This window comes from Rhinoderma darwinii, chromosome 9 (assembly GCF_050947455.1).
Source record: "Rhinoderma darwinii isolate aRhiDar2 chromosome 9, aRhiDar2.hap1, whole genome shotgun sequence".
In the NCBI taxonomy this organism is placed as follows: Eukaryota; Metazoa; Chordata; class Amphibia; order Anura; family Rhinodermatidae; genus Rhinoderma; species Rhinoderma darwinii.
The window spans coordinates 57466746-57478628 of record NC_134695.1 but is presented as its reverse complement, the minus strand read 5'-3'; the positions used below and the strand labels follow the sequence as shown (position 1 = coordinate 57478628).

General features: G+C 37.9%; 1 long non-coding RNA gene across 1 annotated transcript in view; it reads right to left on the bottom strand.

Moving 5' to 3' along the window:
* Positions 1–2318: 2318 nt before the first annotated feature.
* LOC142660396 (uncharacterized) overlaps positions 2319–11883 on the bottom strand; it is a 25428-nt gene continuing 15863 nt past the window's right edge. Inside the window, exons 2-3 of the long non-coding RNA XR_012850477.1 lie at positions 8366–8497; positions 2319–4161 (exon numbers count right to left, since the gene is read on the bottom strand). This is a non-coding gene — a long non-coding RNA (uncharacterized LOC142660396). The remainder of the gene's footprint in view (positions 4162–8365; positions 8498–11883) is intronic.

The following is an 11883-nucleotide window of genomic DNA, read 5'->3' as shown; positions in this document are numbered from 1 at the left end:
TAGAAAAAACTTGACTAGGAGTGTAAAAGACTTTAATGATAACACGTTAGCTGCTTCTCGGCCAAGTGCTGGTCAGCCAGATGCTTGAGTCCTTTATGGGAATTACGGCTTTGTGTGTGTTCCGTTTCAGAGAGTCTGGACAGCCTACTAGTTGTGCAGCTATTACCCTTCGCTTAAATCCTGATTTATTAGGTCAAGAATGAATGCAATAAAAAAAATCAATAATATTGACCCATTGGAGTCGTCTTTTTATTTCATTTCAGTTCTTGTCACCCATTCATCTAAGTAAAGCAATGTGTTGGAAATGTTGAAGCCATCTGTTGCACAACACTGTAAGGTCCCTCCCAGGACTATTTTAGAAGTCTGGTCCACTCTTTTTTTGTTTTTTTCCCTTGGTTTATCCAATTTTGCGAATAAGGGGACAATATAGACAGATTACAGGAACGAAGCAGCATTTCCAGACACTACCATAGAGATGGAATGACATTATTTTCTATAAGAATAAGTTAGAAGGATCTTTCCCAATATGTCATCTGTAGACACCGCTATTGACTTCTTTCTGGCCAACAGCCAGTCTTTGTCCTAACACAGACAATAATGGATCCATAGACAATGGCAACCTAACTAAATTTCGCATTCAGCCAACACTTTAGCAGAGGGAAAAAAATGATCCAGTCACGTAATTAATACATACAATATCCAGGATTTACTGTATTACTATTTATGGATTTGTAAAGCACCAACATATTTTACCGAGCTTTCCACATTTACATTGGTACTTGTCTCTAGTGGAGATCTCAGTTGAACATAGAAACTTTGTAGAGATTTTACCATGGTCAGATTCAAACCCAGAGCTCCAGTCCTGCAACATAGCAGTGCCAACTATCAAGCCACTATGGCACCAATGCACCTGTCATGTTGTTAGAATCACCAACCAGCAGAAAGGTATCGGCCCACTAGGCACAATTTTTCAAGAGGTTTTAATAAAATGCTCAATTCTTTGAATACACAATATAGAATATTATACATTCGGGGGTAATTACTAGTACAATGATGCCAGTTTTCTGAGCTTTCGTTCTGACACTAATGACATTTGACTTTTTTACGGAAAAAGGGGGTGTGGGTATCCAAGTTTTTGCCACTTTCCTGATGATGAGATCAATGACGGATTCAACCCATTGAAAGATATGGCACATCCTTAATTAAAAAATGCAGAGAGTATACCTGACAGCGGGTACTCCAGCCATCATAAATCTATCCCATCATATCATGCAACATCGTACATCCTGCAACTGCAGTTTCTATGGGGAAATTGGTTGGTTCAATCCCACTTCTACATGGGCAATGTGAGCCTGTACAGGGCTGTATAATCTAATCAAATTTATAGAGAACTGGCCCAAAGGTCACACTGCCCTTCCCATTTAGAAGGGATTAGTAGGATGGGGGTAATGACGGCCATAGATATAAAGATTTGCCAAAATAAAAAAAAAGCTTTCCAATATTTCCTTTTTTAAAAAACGTTTGTTGGAAAGAAACAAACATAAAAATATATTTCCCACAATTCAAAAATTTTTAAGATGGAATTCATTCATATGATTGGAAATATTTACATTGCCCCACATTTATTATTCTCTGATTATAGTAATCTCAACATTTGTAGGATTTACCACTGCTGACCAAAAAAAGTGCTCCAACCAGTGGAACAGATTTCCATCTGTCAGAACCCATCGTTTTTAGTAAAATTCTATTTGGTCTAATTGTTTTGGTTGTTAGTGATAATCATTATGTCTATGGCCATATTTAGGCTTCATTCAGACAGCTGTATTGTACCCGTATTCCAGTAGAACCGGACGTCCTGCAAGATCTACGTATGGTGCTATGGTGCTGTAAGTTTGATTCACTAGAACAACTGGGATGGGGTTCGGAAATTACATCCAGAACATAGACAGTTAAATTCAGGTACAATATGCCATTTCATTGGGCATAAAAACCACTGGTGGCCCACTCCTCTATTCCCCTGGCATCATGAAAATATATTCGGTGTGTGGCAATTATTGATCTGGTGAATTGTCTAGGGGAGGGGTTCCCCATATATATATATATATTAAAAGAATTCTTTATGTTCGTAAGGAATATTTTAATAAATATATATCCGGTTTCACCTCTATTCTCTTTTGGTGCACCGGTGTTACACATGATAGACCGCCCCATCTCATTTGAGCTGTGATTTGGAGCTAAGGATTATCATTAAATAAATGAAACCGACAAAAGTTACAGCCTTTAATACAATTTTATTATAGTAAAAAGCTACTGTGTCAACATTGCATATTGAAACTGTATCCAAGTGCAGTGGCACTAAAGTTAGGAGTCTATTTTTTTTTGTTAATTTTCTTTTCCCCGCCCCGTAATTTCCCATGAAACTCAAATTTGATAAATTGTGTTGGGTCCATTATTGTCTACAGGGTGATTGGTCAATTCAATCCGACAGGTACAGATAGCCACATCTGAATGGTCTTGGGTTATCTGACAGACGTCTTTAAGATAATCATAAACTCCTTGATTTATAACAGTCTTGTATTTTACCATGGTGACTATATTATTCCCAGTGGATAATAACCACCGGCAGGTGCCGCACATGTATTGCCACTTACCCTGTGTTAGTCCCAGCGTACAGTACTGAATTAGTCAAAAAGGAGCTCTACATTGGTCTGTATGGAACTTTTTCTTTTGGTAATTTGAAAGTCTTCACTTGACTGACCTCATGTCTTGGGGTCAAGGTAAAGATGTAACAGTCACTTTTTCATTGTTACCCTGTGGATCATTAGGGAGTAAGGAGGTGCAAGCAAGAGGGAATTAGTGCATGACACAGTTTGAGCCCAACCAAGACTCCTCCTAACGTGAGCTGTAGATCAGAGACACTCAACGCAATGCAAAACAATTGATATCTGCAGGAGGTTAACAAAAGGAAGAGGTGGTTTAGTGCTACTGACTGAGCAGAGTTGTTTTTTTGTGTGGTGTTTGTTACTACAGCTACATTGGAAAAGTAAAGGTGGCCATTCACAATCTGATTTTATGGCCCCATGGGACTTTTAGAATGATAATAAGGCCTGTGAAGAAAAGTAAACGGATTAGAACCCAATAGTTCCTTAGGTCTAGAGATGTGAAGATGACAACAAGGCATCTTTCTATGTTAGGACATGAGTACCAACCTAGTTTTTTTTCCATGGATTATTCGATAGGTAGTCAGAATCCCTTTATATTATTCCCATATATTTATTGAATAAATATTTTTCGTGGCGTTTTTCGCCCGGGACCATACGCTTCTTCTGCCTCCCATTGATGTCATTGATCGCGGGAAAATAACTCCTCCGCCTCCCATTGAAATCAATGGGAGGCATTTTTGGAAGTTTTTTGGCGCGGTTTCCGGCGTGGTTTCCGACGCGGTTTCCGCGTCAAAAAACTCGGTTTGATCTGGCCCTTAATGTAAGCGGGTCATTATCATGCTTTTGCACTCAAATTTTTTTACCCTTTTTTTGGACTCTTTCAGTCCCACCCCTTGGGCTTCCTCTAGTTTCGGGAGGTGTGTATATATATATATATATATATATATATATACACTCTCTTATTTCTAGCGGTCTTAAAATGATGCTCCTCGAATTAATCAATTCTGTTTCAAGAGTTCATCAAAGCACAGTGAAGCTTTACAGATGGAAGAAGCCGGTAACAATTGACAGACTGATCCCTCCCATTGATGTCACCCTTCATAGATTAAACCCAAGTCCTTGTTTGTGGGGAGGGATCAGTCCTGCAGGAAGATGGGAGGGACGCTGCCTTGTGAGATGGCAATTTGCTCAGTTTGGTTCCCTTATAATTGGAATCCATTGTTCTCTACGTCTTCTCCTACGAGCTGATTTCATGCTAGTGGTTAGATTGTGAATAATACCTTAGTGCCCCAATTATCAAATAAATACCTAATGTAAACAGCAGTGGTCGTAATTACAAGCCGGCCTTCTCCATGTGAAACGGATGTAGAATTTGGGGTATAATTTGTGCCGACTATTCCCGGCAATCAGATGGTATATGGTCCTCACAAGCTGTTGGCATCAATTAATTTCTTTGTATTATGTGCTCGCTATCCTTTCACCGTTCAATTGTGTTGGTCTACAAAGAAAAAACAAAAAATTCAAAAACGATATAAAAATACAACAGTGTAACTGATATATACAACTGATATACTGTATCAATTAATGAATCCCCAGCAAAATGAAAGAAGATATCTTCTAGTCCTTAAATACTTATTTTTACATCTAAGGGGTGGAAGTATAGACTTCAACATACGTATAGGAGCAGGGTGTTGACTCTGAAAACACCTGGGGGCACCTTGGATCACCGGTTGAACAGCGAGGTGGTTGTCTCCTAGTCGTCTCATAGTTATGTGTCTGAGTTAAGCCCCACCCCCAAATAATTTACCCCGATCTGCTACAAAATCCCTCCTGTCAGCCATAGATCCCGTTGTCGGCCACAGATTGTCCACTCTGCCAGCCATAGATGCCCCCACTATGAGCCCAAATTGTGCTACTCTCCTGCATTGGACTGGACTTGTTAAGACTCTGAAGTGTGGCTCTCTGACGTCAGGGACCTTAAAGGGACAGGGAAGCAGCCATGGCTTAATAGTCACTGCTGCGTCCCTGTTAGCTAGAGTTCAATTGTATCTGCATCCTGAGCACACCGAAACAAGAGTTCTGGGCAGGTGCCTTTGGCGTAAAGAAGAGAAGAGTGTGTAACGTGTCTTATGCCTCAGGCACCGTGTTGATAAATTTGGGCCAATTTGCTCTTTGGTAAATTGATTATTACACTACTTTACTATTGATAATTCTCTTCCAATGCATCTTTTATGTGGTGTTATTTTTTTTTTTGACATTTTTTACTATTTTCAAATATTTTGGCATACTCTTGGAATAGAGACTTTGGGAGCATTTTCCACCCATTGACCTAAATTTTAACCAAAAATGACTAAAATCAACAGATGCCTGTGTTAGTTGTCATTTTGGTGTTTTTTTTGGGGAGGGGGTTTACTGACTACGACATCTTTGTGGTTCACAGACGAGAGGGCCAGAGGCAGTCAAAAGTAGTAAAACATATATAAAAAAAGCAAACAAGAAACCATGGTGTAAATGTATTTTTTTTCCCTACTGTATTAACAATACATTATATGTACCTCAAAACGATACTATTGAAAATACAACTCGTCCCGCAAAAAAACAAGCACTCGTATGGCCGTCTTGACAGAAGGATAAAGTTATGGCTCTTGAAATGTGGGGATGAAAAAAACTGCAGCGTCCTGAAGGCCAAAATAGGCGGTTAATAAATATGTTTCTTTACAGTGCCACATTCACGGAAAAAAAAATTTGACAATTTTTTGAGAATTTAGTCTCCTTTTCTTGGTCTGACTTTTGATACATGAGACTAAACCTATTTCAGGACAATCCAAGAAATAATGGGTCGCATCTGTCAATCTGTGTAGGATGAAAAATTTTAACATATGTCAGAAAATACGACGGTCACCATGTTTTATAACCCAAATACCTACAATACCAGGCAGACATCATACTGTAGCAGATGTACCAGCTCAATACAATAGCGGACATGTACAGTAGGCTACACCAGTGATACAGGCGTCCTGCAGTTCTAGTTGTTACAAAGTTATGAAGGGTCATATGACATTTTGTAGCTGAACCAGGGGCCTTGTGCCAAGAGCAGTGTCCCAGAAATATTCATATAGTCATGTAGCTAAAAAATTCTACTTAAAGGCACATTCTGTGCAAAACTGATACACGGTGGTCTGTCCAGTGCAAGGCCGGGGGGGGGGGTGGGGAGCGGTGCATGACACAATTTGGTGTTCTACCCTTCGGGCCCTGCTCGTGATATAACACAATGTAACAATGTTGCCCAGAGTGTTTCTTTAATCTGAAAAATTTTCATACAGTTAATTCCTTTAATCTGGACTAAAAGGGTCCTTCTCAGTGCTTGATGATCAGATATTCTGGATTATTGGACTGTCATATATAATATAATATAATATATACTCGTAAGGGTAGAGAACCTCTGGGAAGACCGTATAAAATAATACGTTGGCACAAAATCCGCCACTTGAACTTTTTGGTTTTAATCAGATTAAGAATAACTTCACACATTCTGAATTGTTTGCCTTTTTTTTTCAACTTCTGCAAAAATCTGCAGCGAAAAACTGCAGCAATTCGTGGTAATATTCACAGTTTTGTGAAGCGGCAATTAGTCACATGGCAAAAAAATGGTGCCATCCGGCACATGTGAAGTCACCCTTATTGTCTTTACTCAGTCTTCCAATACTGGTCTAACGAAATTCCATATTATAGAGCATTTCTGTGCTGGAAAAAAGTGCCGGATTGTAAAGGTGCATCCAGGTGTGGCGGATTTGCAATGCGGATTCTGTATTGCAAATGTGCACCAATTTACTGTACAATACAAGTGGATGGAGTGTTAAAAATGCAGAGGAAAAAATCTGTACTGAAAGCGGGACATGATGCAGATTATCAAATCCGTAGCATGATAATTTTTATGCGAAGTAGCAGCAGATTTCAATCCGTTACTAAATCCACGTCAAAATCTGCATGTAACATATGTGGATTTTGCTGCAGATTTTTCGCTGCGGAAATTGTCTGCCACTTCTGCACGAACACCTTAAATGCCGGTTTAAAATCATTTCAATGTAATTAATTTTGATGAACAAAGAATTTGGATGACACCGATGGCTTTATGGGTTCATGAATAAGGACATGAACAAGGACATTTGAATAAGAAGACCGCACATGGTGCAAAACTAAGGTACAATGCTATAATTTGCTTACTGGAAGTCTTCAAAATCCTCATAGAGAGCATAATATATTCATGGATTAATTTATAGATTAAGTAGAATAATTAGTGTGTTCAGATGACGGATCACACAAATGTCTCGGCTTAAGCAACAAATGATCCGCTCGTTACCATTTTATATCAAATTCTCAATCGATGCTTATATATTTAAATCGGCTTTTATCCATTTACCATATGCTTCTCGATCCGCCCTAATCTACTAATCTCCTAATCTACCCTGAACTTCTGGTATCACTTACATACTCACTTTCTAGCTATCCATGTATCTTCTCTGTGTATATCTTATTTTACAATATATATCATACATACATAGATTATGACGGAATGGCCATAAACACCAATAGAAACATTATTATTATTAACACACAAAGATTTGAAATACGTTTTATTGCCATACGATAATTGTCAAGCACATATATGTAATTTTTTCAAATTAATAAATTTGATTGTATTTGGCAAGAACCAATGATTACACCTTTAGGTGCCCTTAGGGTATGTTCACACGGCAACGCCAAATACGTCTGAAATTACGGAGCTGTTTTCAGGCGAAAACAGCTCCTGAATTTCAGAGGTTTTTGCAAGTGCAGGCGTTTTTCGCGGCGTCCATTACGGACGTAATTGGAGCTGTTTTTCAATGGAGTCAATGAAAAACGGCTCCAATTACGTCCCAAGAAGTGGCATGCACTTCTTTGAGGCAGGCGTTTTTTTACGCGCCGTCTTTTGACAGCGACACGTAAAAATACACCTCGTCTGAACAGAACATCGTAAGTAAAACCCATTGCAGTCAATGGGCAGATGTTTGCAGACGTAATGGAGCCGTCTTTTCAGGCGTAATTCGAGGCGTAAAACGTCTGAATTACGTCCGTAAATAGGCCGTGTGAACATACCCTTACACATAGTGGCCATGCAGCAATAATGTGGCGTGCTGCCAAAAACAGAATAATATGCGGTTTTACCGCGAATTCTGGTGGTTTTGCAATGTGGCTGTTACAGATAAAGCCCAATACAAATCATGTGCTTTATCTGTACAAGCTGCGCGGCCTTTGACCGCATCGCAAAACCGTGTCCATTAGCGGTGGAAGCATACTGGTACCCTAGGAGTAGGGCCAGGCGTAGCATGAACACAGATTTTTTTGTGAATTCCACAGCGTTTTCGCAACATAAATTGACATTGACTGCGAATTAAATACAAAAAGCCAATTACTGAAATTTTGTGCAGGTTTTTCTGTAGCGTGTGGATGAAATTTGCTGAAATCTTAGCCACTTTGCTGTTACTGTAAAGAGTAAGTTCACACAGGGTGGATACAATGCGTAAAAATACACAGCGTATCTGCCCTGTTGCCCGCAGGGAATTCTGGACGAAAAACCGCACCAAATTGTGGTGCCGTTTTTCGCCCAAAATGTCCGCTGCGGAAATTCTGCAATAATAATTAAAAAAAATTGATATACTTACCATGGCGACGCATCCCTCCGACATCCTGATGTTCTGCAGCCCTGCGATGCCGTTTCATCCCATGTGACCGCTGCAGCCTGTGACTCGCTGAAGCGGTCACATGGGATGAATCGTCATCCCAAGAGGCCTGGCCTGGAAGAAGAAGCACAGAATTCTGGGTAAGTATACGATTTGTTTATTTTTCTGAGTTGCAATTTTTGCGACAGAATCACAGCTTTTTTCCGATGCAAAAATCGCAGCATCTGCTATTTGTTGCGGGTTTTACCTCCCCATTGAATTCAGTAGGGAAAACCTGCAACAAAAAAGCAGCAATTACGCAAATACAATTGTCATGATGCAGATTAAAAAAAACACACCGTAGGTAAATTTCTGAGCATTTTTTGCCCGCTTATCGTATATGCAGCGTGTGGATGAGACTTGTTCAAATCTCATCCACTGTGCTGCTACTTTATTATGCTGCGGATTCTCTGCAGCGAAATGCGTTGCGAAAAATCTGCAGTATTTACATTATGTATAACTTACCCTAAATGCTGCAGAATTCCCGCACAGAACATCCGGACCGAAATTCTGCAGTGTTTATACTACGTGTGGCCTTACCATGAGGCTTGATTCACATGTGACAGAATGCTGCAGTTTTTCCATGCAGAATTTCCGTGTGGAAAATCTGCAGCGGATTGCAGTCCCAGCCATGTGGATGAGATTTTTAGCAAATGTCATCCACTGCTGAACATTTTCCGGGTGGAAAGTTGCGGTTTTTCAAATCCGCAGCATGATCATTCTGTTTTGGATTTTTCAGCCTTTTCAATATAGAAGGGGTGAAATCTAGAGTTAAATATGCACTTAACCCATGCAGATTTTGCTGTGGAATCGCTGCAGAAATTCTGTGGATATGCTGTGGAAAATCTGCAGAATTTCCACCCTGTGAGAATCCATCATAAGGGCATGTTTAGACGTGGCAGATTTGCGGTGCGGATTCTGCACCGAAAATCCACTGCATTTACAGTACAATACAAGTGGATGTGGTTTTCAAATTCCCATCCACGTGTAGCAGAAAAAATATGCAGTGAAAGCACAGCATGCCGTGGATCTTCAAGTCTGCATGTTGCAGCAGATTTTTATCGCGGATATTGGCTTTTGCAATGCAGAGGCTGAACCTGTAGCAAATCATTGCTAAATACGCAACGGAAATTCTCCATCACGCTTGAACATTTCGTAAGGGTACCCACATACAACGAATTTGTTGTGGATTTTTTGCCACGTATCCACAGTCTACATTGAAGAGGGTGAAATCCGCAATAGACATGCAGAATGTAGTGAGTATGCAGCGGATTTGAAAATCTATAGCATGCTTTGACTTCAGTGTGGAAAGTGTTCAGTAGCATGTGGATGAGATTTTTTAAATCTAAACGGAAAATCCGCAACAAATCTGTCACATATGCATGGGGGTAAATCAGTTTGTCTGCTGAATACTGAATAAACTGATGATAGATAGATAGATAGATAGATAGATAGATAGATAGATAGATAGATAGATAGATAGATAGATAGATAGATAGATAGATAGATAGATAGATAGATAGATAGATAGATAGATAGATAGATAGATGCTAAAATACACATTTGTCAGAATGTGAGATAGATAGATAGATAGATAGATAGATAGATAGATAGATAGATAGATAGATAGATAGATAGATAGATAGATAGATAGATAGATAGATAGATAGATAGATAGATAGATAATAGATATTAAATAGAGTATTAGATCGAAAGATGATAGATAGATAGATAGATAGATAGATAGATAGATAGATAGATAGATAGATAGATAGATAGATAGATAGATAGATAGATAGATAGATAGATAGATAGATAGATAGAGGGATGGATGGCAATTCTGTGCATGTGATATATTTATAGTAAATCTTTACATCGTAGGACGTCCTGTTCTTCCTTCTTCTGTGGTCTCCCCGCAGTGTAATGATCCGGCACAAGACTCCACATGTAACAAGTAACAACCTCCTCCCTGTACTACTGACCGGAGCCAACTGCAAGCTCTGCGGACCAGCCTGGTATGACTTCTACACACTGGATCATTTACACCATATTCACTATAATTTATATAAAAACATTCATGATCGTTCTATATATTTTTCTGTAATATTTCACTTACTTAATATATTTTATTTACATATTGTACATCATATAATGCTAAAGTACATGATGCCTGAAAGATTACACATTATTAGCAGCAATACTATTACTACTACTATTATTATTATTATTATTATCATTAGTAGTAGTCTTATTAATAAAAATAATAATAACAATAATAATAAATGGTAATACATCATAAATTCAATAATAACAATAAATAATAAATACAAGCTTGTCATAATATAATGAAATGCATAATAGTAATAATAATAATAATAATAATAATAATAATATTAGTAATAATAATAATGATAGTAGTAATAATAATAGTAATAACAATGATAATAATATTAACTAAAAAAGAAGTGATAAATAATAGTGATAAGCAATCATAGCAATCAATAATAATACATATAAAAAAATGACATACTTGTAGTAATACAATATTTAAATACATAATACTACTACTAATATTAGTTTTAGTTAGTTGTTAATTTTAATAGTGTAGCAGATTTGTGATTTATTATTATTATGATTATATATTTTTTTCTAGTTTCTTCTTCTGTTTCCCCTCTTCACCACATATTTCCCTTTTACCATCATTATTACCCATTTAGGTTAAATTACAAAACCAATATTCTAGAAAGAACATTTAACTTACCGATTACAACAAGAGAAGAAGCAAAAAAACATAAATCCATGTCCTCTATATGTAAGACTGGACTGCTTGTGATTGGATTAGGAGCCCCTGGCTTCTATAAGGAGATATATGTATTTATTACTGCAGTGATCTATAGGAGCAGGAGTGTAATAACCTGTCTATAAAGCCAATGAGGTGTTCGCTAAGGAGTCATCATAGCAATAGAAGTCGCTGCGAGGCTCCTTCTGTCTCTCCCCGGATCCTGCACAAGAAATGTCGCACTACACAGAGATCTAACATAGAAAGATCGCCTGTTACCTGCTATATACAATCATCTCATCTATAGCATGTCTCCTAACTCTACAAATCAGCAATTATTATTATTGCTAGTGAAAGGAATTGTAGTATTACCATATATTTATATAGACAGGAAGAAAACTGGAGCGACAATATTCATTCACACATGATTCAGACACAAAACATAAGGAGTATTGTGCATTAATGATAAGATAGATAGATCATAGCTATCCAATATCTATTTATCTATCTAGCTCCTATCTATCTATCTATCTATCTATCTATCTATCTATCTATCTATCTATCTATCTATCTATCTATCTATCTATCTATCTAATATCTATCTATCATCTATCTATCTATCTAATATCTATCTATCTAATATCTATCTAATATCTATCTATCTATCTATCTATCTATCTAT